Below are 15,919 nucleotides of genomic sequence, written 5' to 3'. Positions count from 1 at the left end.
CTAAATTAAATCTAGTTATAAAAATAAAAAAAATTTTTTTTAAAATTCAAACTAAAAAAATATCAAAGTAATTGAATATAAAAAAATTTAACTTTTTCCTTTTTATTTTTGTTTTGAATGCCGAGGTTAATGAGTTACGCAACGAATGCTTCTCATTAATGTCTACATTACAAGCATCGTTCACTCATAATTGATAGACATGATTAAATGAGGCTAACCACTTTCCCATGATTATTTATTATTTTTTTTTTTTTTACCAGGTCAGCAAAATTATTCTCATGTTTCAGAATTTATTTATTTATTTTTAGATACCGATTGATAATTTGTATGATTCGGACTACTCTTCTCATCATGGATGTTATATCTCGCAAAATTTTGACTGATGTAACCTACGACCTTCTTCAGATATGTTGCGTCGAACTCAGGAATCTGTACAGAACTTTATGCGGAACACTTTATTTAACCCACAGGACTCTTCCTTCTTGTTTCCATTGTACAACGGAAAACAGTGTTGTAATGTTATATATTGCATTCTCATTTCGTTCTTCCTCTCGTCTGTCGACCCCATCGAAGCGCCAAACAAATAAAAGACATACTTTGAACTCACTTTTTTATTTTATTTCTAAGAGATACTTTTATTTCCTGTCCCTGCTTTCCATTTTGCTTAACAAATTTTGACAGGGCTGTCGCCGGTTAGTGGGAATTTACTGTCGTCGGCTCTCTTTCCACCTGCAGTTCATGCCATCACTTCTCTCCCACTCCACTCTCTCTGTCTTACTACTCTTGCTGCTGTCGCTGCATGACGTCACCAATCCCGCTATCTCCTACTGCTCCTCTCTCTCTCTATTTCACTGCAGCGACTACTGTCTACGCGACATCACAGCACATTATGGTACAGTGCTAAGCAGCAATAAATTCTAAGTGAAGGTCTTCTAGAGGTTGATGGTTAAATCCTCAGTACAGGCAGCACTAAAAATGCAATTATGAATTCTTTTAGAATATTACTCAGTCATGATTCTGGGAATCAGAGTATGCTAACCTGTTTGAAATTCCGTATGGGTTCTAGTGCTAGTTATATTTTAAATATAGAACTGACTCAAATGAGATAAATTAATAAGTATTAATAAATACTAAGGAAGTAATATTGTGCTACATAGTACAATACAAATAATAAAATCATATTCTAAGAGACAATTTTCAATTTACTGTTTCAGTACAGCACCTCTTGGCAGACAATGCTGCTTTTTTTGCCCGGTTTCTTTTTTAATGTTCCCTTTTTATGTAAGGTTTCACTGACGTCTTTCTTTTGGCGAATAACCATTGCAAATCGAAATTACGAGTTCCTTTCTTACAGCACTACAAAATTATCATATGGTATTATAATGATATTCGAAAATAAGGCTACATAAAATGGAGGTTACTCATGTTCTCGTCCAGGGTTGCCAGATTGATCTTTTTAAGCCGAATTTTACCAATTTTACCTTTTTGGAAGCAGTTTTGCATTCAAAATATTGTATTTGGTCTTTTTTCAAAGTGTAAGTACAGACTAATTAAGGAATATTATATAGATTATTTGGAGTATTGTTTACTTTAAAGAAAACTTTTTCTGTTTATTAAATGTAGATTAAAAATATTTGATAAATAATAATACATTTTTTCTTAGATTCAGGTTTCTTTGCTTTTGACGACCAAACTATTTTAGATCTATGCAGAGCGGTAAAAAAAAATCCTTATGCCAAACTTATTTAAGTAGTTAAAACAAAAAACACACAAAATATGATGGGGTATTCCAAAAGTAATTCCTCCTATTTTATTCATCCCGAGTGAATCAATGAGTATTGCAAATCGCATTGTTATGATAACTGAACTTATGCATTCATGACCTGAAAGTTTCATCTCTCTGTCGCAGATACTAACGGTGTGAGACTCTAAAGAAACCAACCCCCTGTCATGGACATGTATCAGAAGCAGAGATGCATGATTGAATTCCTGACAAAAGTGAATGGTGGTGACTATGTAGAAAAATAAATTCTGGAGCACAAAAGGTCACTCAATGGTATCACTCCCGTCTTCATAGCTATTCAACTTTTGGAGTTGAAAAAAAAAAAAAAAAAAAAAAAAGAGTTTTTATTTTTGGAATGACCTTCATATGACAGTGCTCCGAATGCCCATGCATAGCCATCGTTCATTGCTGGTAAAAGTTTATTAAGAATGGTGGTGACTATGTAGAAAAATAAATTCTGAACCACAAAAACTCGCTCATTTTAATGGTACCAGTATTTTTCAACTTTTTGAGTTATAAAAAAATAAGAGGCTTTGTTTTTGAAGCAACTCTCATTTATTTTCATTAGATCAATGGTCTTGTGTGAACAAAGCGTTCACCTTCCAATTTTATTTCATCGTTGGTTTGAATATTATGCGAGATAATTTTTCATCTATTTCCTAGCCCATATTGATCATCGTCATAAAAACTTAATTTTTTTTTCTTAATTATTTTATTATTAAATGGAAGAAAATTTTTTAATTTCTAATCCTGGCTGTAAATTCAAGAAAAGTTGAGAGACCGGCATAGATGGATACTTTGTATCTAGAGTCTTATAAAATTGATTTATTTTTTCAAATTTTATAAAGTTAATTTATTTTTTCTCGCTTTGACATTAACATGAAAAGCCTATTTTTTCTATTAAAAAAATCCTTAAAACAACATATTCAGTCATGGATATGCGAGTGACTACATGAAGGTCAACTAATTTGCATATTCCTTTGAAAAACGAGTGTTAATTAATTATTCATTTTTATGGTTTCTTATGAGATGATTGGCTTCATTTTTCACTATTACACTGAATTCTATTTATGCATAGTTTCTACTTTCTGTATAATTGCGTAGAATTTAAGAGGAAAACGTTTTAATATATATATATATATATATATATATAGTAATTTATAAAATATATATGGCGATTAAGCTGCACTGAATATTCCGCGTTTCATCCACTCTAGGATTCTTCAGGCTTATGCGCGAATTCTGTGGTTGTTATCGTTTTTATATGCTTCTCTTCTATTGAGATTTTAGTTAGCCAATCAGCTTTCTAGTATCCACCGCGCCCTTCCTATCAGCCAATGGGCATGCATTTATCGGACAAAGGATCTGTTTTAAAACTAGGTTAGTGTTTGTCCGAGAAATGCATGCCCATTGGCTGATAGGAAGGGCGCGGTGGATACTAGAAAGCTGATTGGCTAACTAAAATCTCAATAGAAGAGGAGCATATAAAAACGATAAACAACCACAGAATTCGCGCATAAGCCTGATGAGTCCTAGAGTGGATGAAACGCGGAATATTCAGTGTAGCTTAATCGCCATATATATTTTATAAATTACTAAGTAGCTTTACCTACGTATTGAGCACTTTTAAAGTAATAAATCTATACTAATTTTATGTGAGTAAATTAAATAAATCTATACTAATTTTATGTGAGTAAATTAAGTAGTTATATATATATATATATATAATTATTTACTATAATAATTATTAAGTACCTACAAGCACTAGTGTTTCATCTTTTTGGGAATCATCAGTGCAGGGTGACGCGATTAGTGCCGGTCAGGAGATTTGAACCTGGCACCGAAGTTATCTCCGACTCCAACAGCAAGGAACAAATCAGCTCGGCCAACTTTAACTGTGAGATATTGTTAAAATTTAAACATTAATTTTTAAATGTCTTAACGTCTATCAGAGTGATCTAATGATTATAACATCATAATCTGCGCATGCGAGCTAAAATGGACAACTTTATTTCAACTGTAAAGTGCTCAACAATAAGAACCGAGTTAAAAGTGGCCATATCAGTGTGTTCGAAAATTCTCTATAAAACTCCTCTCTAAATATTTTGCATACAGAGTTGAAATTTGATATATAGGGTATTTGGATCTATAGCACACATTCAATTTGGTTTTTACACGGCAAAAATTGCTGCTAAATGGCTGAAATTGAACATAAAACAGTTGACCTTCGCAGGTGAACTTGAATAAAACATTACTCCAGCAGTTACTTTTGCACATGCGCAAAAGAAAACATTCATAACTCAAAATCGTTTGATTTTTTTTAACCTTTCGTATCCATCTGTTGGTAGCTCAGATGGCAACAACACTGGAGAGATAAATAACAAGGTTGGAGCACTAAACATTCTAGTTTTGATTCTAGCGGATGAGACACAAGGCATACTTTTTTATATATATATAACTTTTTAAATCATTTTTGGCCAAGATCAAAGTGTAGTATCTGTTCTTCAGATGCGGCACTTCCATTTCTCGTTCTCTTTCAATGGAGGATAAATCCTTCACGACTGAGACAATTTTTATTTTTGTACCTTTTCTCCACGTTAAAAAACGACCCTGGTGTCTAACTCTGTCCCGTGGGGAGGCATTGTAAATAGGTACTATATATCGGATATTAATCAATAGAGAACTGGTTCTATAATAAGAAATAAGAAATCTGCACAAATTAAAATATGTTTATGCATATTTTTCAACCGGACAATGCCAGGCGACCTGCTAGTTGTAGTTTACATATGTTAAAATGCATTGTTTATCAATTATGTCAAGGCTAGGAGTAAATAGTTTTAACAAATACATCTACTTTATATATATATAACGTTTGTTTATGTGTATGTATGTTTCTATGTCTGCTAAAAACTTTCGAAAGACGCGATGGATCCTGACGAGATCGGTATCTTTTGAAGCTCGAAGTCTCGGACGACATATTGAAAAATTGGCCCAAAACATTAATTCCTTCACCCTCAACTCGGACGTTTTCTACAAGGAGGGGGTCGCTTTTTTTCATCAACATTTTCGCAAGTCATAGTCGCCTTCCGATTGATTACCCTTAATTCCAACGCTTGCAACTTCCGGTTACACGATGAACGTTACATTTTTTTTCTTCACCTTCTTTTCCTCCTTCGCGTTACTGTCTGCTTACTACCGCATTTTTTTTTTTTTAAACACCTCTCTCCACTCAAACTGCCTACTCTTGTTTTGCCCCCCCCCCGCGTTCCTTACACCACCTCTGCACACCCGGGCGACACCGGGTACCCCCACTAGTTATGGATAAAAATCATAATCACTTGCCATCAAGACGCTTTTTAAACCATTATTATTCGTTGAGAATTAAAATAATCTTGTAAAATTGTTTTACATTATCACGAGAACACTCGAGAGCTCTCGATCAGTATTTGTCATGGACATCATCTAATACACAAAATAGAGTTAGTCTCTTTCTCTATTTTTATCATCAATATTGATAGCATTCTTCCTGTAAAATCAAATTTTAACTTTGGTTCATCAGTTCTGGTGGTGGAGTATTACAGCATGTTCCTATTTACTTTGCCTCCCCCACGAGGGCAGAGTTAGGCACAAGGTCGGTTTTTAATGTGGGGAAAATCCAGCTCTCCAGAAAGGGGCACTCTGAATAAGAACAAAAATAAAAATTGTCTCAGTCATGAAGGATTTCTCCTCCACTGACCGAGGACAGAAAAGGTGAAGTGTATCAGAACAGATGCTACACCGTGATCTTAGCCAGAAGGCCAAAGAGCATTGATTATGAGAATATGTTGTTTAAAACAATAAAATATAATTCAGTTTAATTCTTTTCAGAAAATACTTTGACTGAGTAGGAAGTATGTTTATATGGACACCATCTTTAAAAAGGGACATAACTCTGTTAATATAGTGTTACTTTTGCTCGTTTCGAACAAAATAATAGTATGAGCCCCCCCCCCCCCCAAAACAAAAAAATCGGCATAGGTAAAAGAAATTGCAAATAAAGACACTACCGGGCAACAGTGGATAGGTTTGTAAGGGGGGGGGGGGTAACTCGTTTGTTTTAACTAATTTCTATCTCCTTTTTTTTTTTTTTTTAATTTTAATTAAAAATTAATTTTCTGATTTACATCATTTGTTTAGCATTTTGGAAAAATTTATGTGTAAAGTTTTTTTAGAAAAGATTTGAAAATCAACTCAGGTCAAAAACTGGGGGGTGGGGTCCTTGATACCAAAGCCACCACAGTCTAGGACATTTTTTTTAAGATGGCTAGTACTTTGTTGGCTGACGTGTATCGTCCTATGACCTGTGCAGTACTAGGAGATCCATTCTCCTAGGCTTTAACCTTCTCATCCTTTGAAAAGGGTTTAGTTTATTGCTAATCATTAGGGCTATAACAAGAGAATATTCTTTTTATTATTTTGACCCTTGAGTATATATCAGTATCTTATGTTTTAGATAGAGTGATGTGGTTCTCGGTTGGGTGTCGGATGTATACTCGAGTCAAAATAATGAAAAGAATATTCTCCTGTCGTAGCCCTACTAATCAGCTAAGGCGCCCCTACTGGAAAATGCAGACGACATTTTTTTTAACAAGTCAGAGTACTGTTCCTTTAGAGCACTGCCTTTTTAAATTCCACTTTCCTGACTCTTGTGTCACATCATCCCGCCATGGGGGAGGGGATAAATAACCTGGTTAGCCGAGTTATTTACACTCGGCTGAGATCTTGTTTTACTAGTTTAGTTCTCAGACTATTCATCAAGATAAAACTTCCATCGAAATGAGAACGTGCATTCCATATGGGAGCCTGTCTTTCCAGAATGGCGGCTTACCGATTACAACCATGCCAACTGTCAATGTAAATAAAATAATTGAGAACTGGATGCTAAATGTAGAACCTGATGAGTAAGTAAACGATCACATGTAAGTTTATATAAACTTTTAAATACATGCGTTTCAAGGTTTTAACTTATTATCGAATTGACAGATTCGCAATCATGACTAATAAAGAATATAAATAACTAGTTGCATCTACCTGGTGTAACCCAGGATTTATCAATGTCATTTTAGTTTAAATTATTATTATTTTTCGGTGCTAGTGCAGAGGAGTGATCCGCGCTATTTTTAAAATCGTATTTCCAAGTTTAATTAAAGTTTTATGGGTTTTTTTTTTCAATTGTAAGGTTGAAGTATAGAATAGGTACAAAACACCCTCCCCATGTTAAGAATGGCTTTTTAAATAATAACGTTATTATTTACGTCCGGATCACTCTCTGCACTAGTACCTATTTTTTTTTTTTTTTTTTTTAAATATCTGGTTGATGCAAAAGTTTTAGATTTGTCGAACGGGTAAAATCATTGTAATTTATTTTATGCATAAACATATCGCCATGATCAATTTATAACTTTTTCTTTCAAGTTATAAAAGCATTCACAATCATGACTAATAAAGAATAACAATAACTAGCTGTATCTACCCGGTGTAACCCAGGATTTATCAATGTCATTTTAGGTTGATGCAAAAGTTTTAGCCGATTTGTTGAAAGGGTATTTTAAGCCATTGTAATTTATTTTTTATTTATTTATTTTAGATAGGAGTCACTACTTATCAAGGCCCAGAAGCCACTCGAAGATAAGGATTAAAGAGTGTACAGTAGTCAATGGGACAATATCATAGTAATCGTTAGAAGTGTAAATTTGCTAAATTGTATTAAGGAGAGCGGCTTATCAAGAACTTGTTTATGTTGGACTTGAAGACGACTATATTGTAGTCATCTGGAAAGCAGGCAAACGGAAGAGAGTTCCATAGGTGTGCAGTTCTAAGAAAGAAACTTTGTTCATGGAATCTACGTTTAGGTTTAGGCACAGGTAAAGAGTGGGGGAAATTATTGACAGTGTTTTCAACTAGACAAGTGTTTCTCATGAAAGTTTGGCGAGGAGGGACCATAGATTGGAGCTCAGACGAGCATTTGTCATGAAAATAATGATAAAGCAGAGACAGGCTCGCAACGTCTTCTATGGAACATGGATATACAAATGGATAAATATATCCAAGTAAGGAGATCGGATGTCATACTAGTTTACAAGAAGGAAAAGACCTGCCAGATAATTGATTTTGCCGTTCCAGCAGACCACAGAGTGAAAATCAAGGAGACGGAGAAGCAGACCAAATACACTGAACTGGCTAAAGAACTAAAAGGGATATGGAAGATGAAAAAAGCCAAAATAACACCACTAATAAGTAGGAGCGCGAGGTACAATACCGAAAAACTTTAAGAGAATGGGAGAAATTGGAATCAGAGGGAGCTGATAAGATATAATGGATAACAGTAATGAAAACTGCAGAAATATTACGGAAAACCCTTGAATGCGAAAACTAACATTAACACAGGCTCAAATTGGATAGACAGAATATGCTACAGATGTAAAACACAAAAGAATTATCACATGGAATTATGAAAACTGAAACTGTATACTTTTAAGTTAACCCCTTGGGCTTCTGCCCCCCCCCTTTGTGTGTCAGCAAAAACTGACGCCACACAAAATAAGCGAAGAGGGTCAAGGTGAATAAAAAGACTGAGGAGAGAAAGCACTAGCTAGACCTCCGCTGGATGAGTGCAAAGAGGACTGGGACTTTGGGGAGGCTTTTGCCACCCAAATTCCATTGAAGACCAGTGGTTGCCACCAGCAAGAAATCAATAGTAAGCGTCTGTTATGATAATGCAAATTCATCTACAACGGTTATTGAAAGAGGTGGAGAGTACTGGAAATCTGGAGAGACTTGTTCTCACTCAGACTCCACAGGAACATCATAAGTTCTCAAAGAGTGAATGTCACAGACACTGGAATTTGAAGTGAACTCATTGACTCAGTTGTGTCACTTCCAAATCCACAGGAAATAACTTTCGAGAGAAAAATTATCTCCCTTTGTGACCATTTTTGAAGACCGAAGAAGAAAAAGAAGTGTTCAGTTAAATTATTATTTCTGCCCCTTTCCATGCGTGTTTGATCTGAAGTCGGGGGAGGGGGCAGCAATCCCTTGAAGGGAGGGACATGTTAGGAGTTCACTGGCAAGGAATATTCAAAAGAATCAGAACTAGGGAAAGGATTGCAGACGTGGCAAAATTACAAATGGGATCAGAGTTATGAATTCACTTCCCTTTGGAGATGGGAAAAACTAGTAAGAGAGCTAGAGAGAATCGATGTCTGTTCATCTCGGAAGACAAAGGATACCCCCTGCAGGGGTAGCTGCGCATGTAATTGTGAGGCAAGGGTTGCACAATCTCCAACCACACCTTTCCTGAATCGGCATTGTTTGAGTCTAGTGGCAAGAAGTCCAAGACAACTGGAAACAATGGCGAGATAAGCGGAGAGCACATACAGCACTTGGTAGTCCCAAATGGTCACCCATTTAGTACTGACCAGGCTCAACGTTGCTAAACTTTGGTGATCTAGCGAGAACCGGTGTGTGTCAACGTGATTATGCCGTATATGCTAGAGAGAGAATTAAAGAGAGAAAAAGGGTTAAAATAATTGAGAGAGAAAGAAAGCTAACGAGAGAGAAAGAGAGGGAGGGAGAGATATATAGAAAGTTAGAGAGAGAGAGAGAGAATGAGAAAGAAAGCAAAAGAGCGAAAAGGGAGATAGTATGAAAGACAGATATGGTAAAATGAGGCACAGAAGGTGAGAAGGAAGTGTGTAAAAGAAAGAGAGAGAAGAGAAAAAAAGAAATGGTTAGCAGAGGTTAGTTAATCAGTGGTTCTTAACCCGGGGAGTGGCGCATTCCACCTCCTCGGGATTGTCAGTTTCCAAGAAGACCTCAAGCCGTTATGAAAAAAAAAAAGAAAGAAAGAAAAAGTCTTTTCTTTTATATTAATTCGCTTAAGGAAGATCAAATAATGAAAAGTTTATGAAAAAAACAAAACAAACAAAAAAAAAAAAAACGTTTACCCATAATTTATTCTACTTAGTGCTGCTTTCCATCGTACGTACTTATTGACCCCTCAAGCATCTCTCAAAATCCTCACTAAATCTGAATCGTAACTTTAATGTTTGACTTCATTATTCAGTAATCTTTTTGATACAAAAACCGGGTTACAAGAACTTATATATTACTAGACTACCCGTGACCCGTTGTTATAGCTAGCTATGGAATAGTGAGTATACAGAATTAATGTATAAAAGTGCAAGTGAGTATACAAAATTACCGTATACACGCGCAAAAAAATTGAATGCACACGCGTGCGAAAACAAAAATGGCGAACAATGAAAACAATACGTAATACAGTGGATAATAAGTCTTAACATTATTGCCCTTATTAAAAGAAAGATTCCTTATATAAGAGGGTGTAATCCGTTAAAAAAAAAAATTGAAAAATGATAATAAAAAACTATATGAGGAGGGAGTATGCATTGTAAAGGTCCACCCTAGATTAATTTTTTTTTTTTTTTTTTTTTTGTCAACAGCCTTTAAATCATCAGGATAATGATAAATAATTTTGTAAGTAATCTTAAACGATGAGACCTTTTTAAAGCAAATTAAAAAAAAAAAAAAAAAAATTTTTTTTTAAATAATGCAAAGTTCCCATACCCGCACGCACGCTTTGAAGCGTTTCTACGTATTTTTACAATGTTTGGAACTTATGACCGAGTCCTTACCCGTTCCATCTTTCTGCCCAACCCCGCCACCAAACTTGAAAAAATGCTAAGGATTACATGTCTCGTTTACTGCTAGGTGGCCAAGAAATGGGTGCTCATTTTACTTGAACTTATGCAGGAAAGTGATCCCCCACTCTAAAATGTTAAATTTTTATTGTTTTTTATATTATTTTTAAAGGCCGTTGAAACGTATTAACAAAAAAGAAAAGTAGATTTTCATATCTTTTTAGGAGATAAACTATGCTGGGTTAGGTCGTAAAAAATACGAAATATTTTTCAAATATGTAAACTGATCAAGTATTTTTTTTTTCTTTTGCATTAGAAAAACATATTTGTTTTGTTTGAAAACGATTCCAACTTGCAATGAAAATACAATAAAAATAATCGTTTTAAAAATTTGGGACGTTAAAAACGTACGTGGTTTTATTATCTTCAGGTTTTATATCGTTTTGTTTGTATTAAAATTCTTGAAAACGGAATATACAGAAATGTAAGGGGGAAAAAAAATGAAATACGGAAAAGAACTATTCGTAAAATACCGATGTAAAAAAAAAAAAAAAATATTCACCGCAACATTATGAAAAAATATTTGTGTATTTTGTAATTGTAAATGGAAGAAAAAAAGGAAAACATTTAAGCGGAGCGATTTTATTTATTTGTAATACAAACCAATTTTTAAAAACTTATTTTCGGTTTTATTTATTTAGTTATATTCGTTTTGTTTATGTTAGGAGTGTATAAAAAATAAAATGCATAAATTTATTTAAAAATAAGAAAGACGACCCCCATAAATTGTTGATTTTAAATAAAAACTTTTATGGCTTTGTTTTTATTTATTTACGCATGCGCATCGTAAAACAGAACCGGACAGACGGTTTCAACACCCAAGCAAAAAAAAAAATAAAATAAATAAATAAAAATTGAGGTTTATATTATAATAGATGAACTTGTAAAGAAAGACATAACCTGGCACAGCTGAGTAGATGCTGTTTGTACTAGCCAAAAATACGTTCTCGGCAATCAGTTTGATAATGGATGTGTGGCTGCCGAGCTGAAGTAAGATTCAGTTGTGTGAAATTAACGAGCTCACGCACACACAACGTTTCTTTTTATATAATAGTAGAGATAATATACCGGCAAGTGCGAGAAATTTGCTATCTCTCCTTTTCTGCAGAATACGTATTTATTTCAATTTATATTGCCTATGAATGTTAAGAGTTTGTATGTTGGACTTGGGGGAGGCTGCTACTAGCTATGGCAATTGGTGGTTAGAAAAGTCCAAAGTATTTTCCACCCTGTAATATGTCTCCATATACTTCACCTCTTTAAAGTGACAACACTGATTTTCTAGGAGACTCATACCTGTATGTATGTGTGCATATTTATTTCGGCTGTACCGTAATATATGCAAGACAGTGTTCAAGATATAATGCGTATTTGACTGACGAAAATGTTTTAGAATTATTTACGGTCGCCACTTCATCTTGAAGCTTTATAATAATGATATGCTCACTGGATTTTCAGAAAATGTACAGTTCTGGATGAATAAAAAAGCAAATAAGATGGTTTTAATAATTGAAGACATGATGCTGTTCAATAAAATTCATATTTTGGTTAGATTCAATTCAATCAATCTTTCAAAGTTACTATTTTCTCATAAAAACTGCATTTTGTATGAAAAATTCAAATTTTGCATTAAAAAAAAAAGATATCTATGGATTCAATATTTTTCTCAAGAAACCCAACTAACAAAATCTTGAAAATAAAATATTTTGTCAGTTAAAATTTTGCTAATATCAGACAAAAATCCATGAGTGATTTTTTTTTTCTTGACAGGCTAATATTTAAAAAAAAAATGGATTTCTTGGCTGTTTTTATTATTATTTTTCAGCCTTAAAATGACACAAGTTTAACTTTTGGCTAAGAGTAAGGGCTGGCAAATCTGCTGGAATTCAAGTTTCATATAAAAATGCTTTAGTAGATTTGTTATGGTAGCTCTTTTATGTGTTTCATTGTGAATGATTGATTTCTAAAAGTGATTTGAATCTGAAATAATTTGAAGTTTGTCATTATGGCACTAATTATTTGCGCTGTTTTAATTTTTTTCAAGTCTGAATTGTTCTTTTGAAACACACACGTTCTTTTAAGTATTGAACACACGTTCTTTTGGGTATTGAACACACACGTTCTTTTGAGTATTGAACACACACGTTCTTTTGAGTATTGAACACATGTTCTTTTGAGTAATGAACGCACGTTCTTTTGAGTATTGAACGCACGTTCTTTTGAGTATTGAACACACGTTCTTTTGAGTATTGAACATACATGTTCTTTTGAGTATTGAACACATGTTTCAACACTGATCAATATCTGCCATTACGTCTAAACAAATGTTGTTATCAGTTATTTGATTCTCTTCTGTTAAGTTGAATCAGTTTGTTTATTTTTTATAAAATGACAATGAATAATTCTATAACACGAATGAATGATAATAACATAAATGAATGATAATGATAACAAATGAATTCTATAATGAAAATAATAAAATCTGATATCCTTACTTCTCAATCATATCTAAAGCTTGTCACAGTCACTCTGTAACTAGATACGATTTTATGTCGGGTGTCAAGAAAATTCCACAAAATAATACTCTTATTACAATAGAAAAATGCGAGCATGAAAAGTAATATGGTTAAGCTTAAACATGGAAAAGTAAAGGACTAGTTGTTAAAACTGGAAAAGAAAAAGACAAGATATTCTGGTAAACAATATAATAAATTTGTAACTTAAAATATTGCAACATCTAGAATTGATTATATAATGTTATAAATTAAATTTAAAAAAAAATTCTTAATTCTTAACAAATACAGAAAAACACTGAACTTTGAAAGATAGGTATTGTACTCTCATCCAATATCTTATAGCAAAAAAAAAAAATAAAAGTAAAAAAAAAGTCAAGTATCTCACTTTTTGTATAATAAGGTGATCGATTATCAAGTAGAACCCTGGGATACGGCATTAAAACAAGTAACACAATACAGCACAGTATGCAATACACACGTATATAATCAAACAACATTATAAATAACACCGTAAAGGGGGGCAAATACCGTAACCAGGGGTCTGAAAAAACATTGTATTCCACATCCTCAACTGAAAAAAAAAAAACTGTATCCTAGAGCTACCGTATCCCAGGGCTCTACTGAATATAAACTTATACTTAAGTTTTAGAAGTGACTTTTTCATATTCATTAAAAAATATTTTCATGTTTATTTAAAATCTGGGAGATAATTGAAATCATAAATGCAAGAGCACGTGGACGGACGAAGACAAATCCTTAAGGGAGCATGACAATAGAAAGGTTAAGGACAACTGTTAGAGGGAGGGAAAGGATTCTTCATAATATGGGATATGAATTGGAGGGAGTGTAAAAAAAACAAAAACAACAAGTGAAGCATGCATGGTCCCCGTGAGTGCATCGTGAACAAGGCATAAAAAAATGACTAAGCTACGCAGCCCCACCCCCATTTGAGTTCTGCACTATGCAAAAAAAACAAAACGACTAAGTCCATCATTTGCCCCTATCCTCCCCCATTTAGCCCCAAAAGTCCCCAAAGCCTTAACGTATTTAAATTGCAGTTTAGCACCATGCAAAACTGCTAAAAAGACACGTTGAAAATTTGGGGCAAATATGGTAAAATAGTCCCCAAAATGGAGTGTCTTTATTAGCCCTAAAAGAGCATCCGGGGTACACCCAAGAGTTATTGCGAAATATAGACAAACAAAATTATATAGAAATATAGTTACAACTTTTCAGAAAGTTTTATAAAAATCTAAGTCATCAATTTTTTTTTTTTTCATAAGCACAAAAGTGTCAATTGTAACCATTTTAACCCGAAAGGCAACCGGAGTTTTCCAGGAAAATTCGTTCTGTTACTTTTTTTACTCATATCATGTTTAATGTTTGTGCAAAATTTCCAAAAATTCCAAAGCGTAGTTATTGAGAAAAGTGTGGACGGATGAACGGATAAGGGGGAATTTACAGGTGCACTCTCCTTTTGTCGGGGAACAAAAAAAAAAAAAAAAATAGAGGGTATATGAAGAAGTTGGTAAGAGAATTGAAGAGTAGTATGGGATGTAGAATAATGAGATGAAAAGAGAATACAACGAAAACGAAAATGGGGAAAGAAAACATAGATGCTTTACAAATATGTGTCAAGATATTTCTCAAAAGAATGAGTCAAACAGTTAAGGTGACAAAACCCAGATCCATTCTTAAGATGCGTCCATTAAATTTATGCTTTTAACAACAAAAATGTAAATTTGAATTTAAAAGACACTGACAGACGGCACCTTTTTCTCCAAAAGAAGGTTAGACGCATCTAAAAATATGAGAAAAAGAAGAAAAAAAATTGTGATAAGCAGGATGAAAAGTTAGGAAGGAGAAACTGTGTTACAAACGACAGCCGACATCAATTTCACACAAGGCTTAGAGATAGACTTGTCATCATGTCTCAGTGCAAGCAGATTCCGTTTGTCTGTCCGTCTCTTTCTTTCTCCTCACTCTTTCTTCCATTAAAGAATGATGATCAGTCGGGTGGGGGGGCATTAATGTAGGTCAACATTTACAGTAAAATCTGTAGCGAGTAGTCGGTGCCTTGAACAGTTGCATGAGATGCAACTGTTTTTTGCAAAACTGATTAAAAAAAAAAAAAAAAAAGAAAAATCCGTTTGGACGAGCTAGCAGCAGAGGGAGTTTAGATAAGGTTATATGCGTGAAGTGTTTTTTTTTTTTTTAATACTTATTTATTTATTTTATTTTCGCTTAGAAGCCACATCCCAAACTGTCGGCGGATGATAAATGTGACACTGCATGAGTTCATCCGTTTTATTAGCGACATGCAAAATAAAGCGATTATTGAACATGCGCATGAAGATAAGACGATATAAAACGATAAAATGATTTGTAAACAAACTAAGCCTTTTTTTTTTTTTTTTTTTTTTTTTTAGAGCATAATAAAGTCGATACTATACTTTAAAAAGATCAAACCTTTAACATTAACAATTAAATATGGGTTAAATATGTCAGGACTAGTTGTCACAACCAGGCGTTGCCTGGGTGTCCTTTTTTTTTTTTTTTTTTTTTTTTTCGCATGCAAGAAAATATTATTCAGATTACTGTTCCCAACTTTAGTGTTATTTTCACAACGTTTCGCTTGATGTAACCTCTGACTATCTTCAGGTGTACTTTGTCGAACTATGGTAATTTTATGTCAAACTTTGAAATCTGCATTGAAATTTTGAACAGAAACCTTTATTTAATCTACAGGGGTAGTAGTATGCTCTCGTTCTGTCAATTATGACCAGGGAGAAATCCTAAGTATTCGTGGTTTGGGGTTATGAATAAATGTAAAATACATTTTGCCTACACTTGAAAATAAA

At 33.8% G+C, this 15,919-nt stretch overlaps 1 protein-coding gene and 1 long non-coding RNA gene across 17 annotated transcripts in view; one reads left to right on the top strand and one right to left on the bottom strand.

The window, feature by feature from the left end:
* LOC145283715 (uncharacterized) overlaps positions 1 to 2,187 on the top strand; it is a 214,982-nt gene extending 212,795 nt beyond the window's left edge. The window contains exon 5 of the long non-coding RNA XR_013868717.1: positions 309 to 2,187. This is a non-coding gene — a long non-coding RNA (uncharacterized LOC145283715). The remainder of the gene's footprint in view (positions 1 to 308) is intronic.
* LOC145283711 (vitamin D3 receptor-like) overlaps positions 1 to 15,919 on the bottom strand; it is a 1,095,565-nt gene that overhangs the window by 128,210 nt on the left and 951,436 nt on the right. The window lies entirely within an intron of this gene.

The sequence above is a fragment of the Euprymna scolopes genome, chromosome 8 (assembly GCF_053919585.1).
Source record: "Euprymna scolopes isolate OS-2025 chromosome 8, ASM5391958v1, whole genome shotgun sequence".
In the NCBI taxonomy this organism is placed as follows: Eukaryota; Metazoa; Mollusca; class Cephalopoda; order Sepiida; family Sepiolidae; genus Euprymna; species Euprymna scolopes.
The sequence above is the reverse complement of the archived record's forward strand: the minus strand, read 5'-3'. Positions and strand labels throughout refer to the sequence as shown.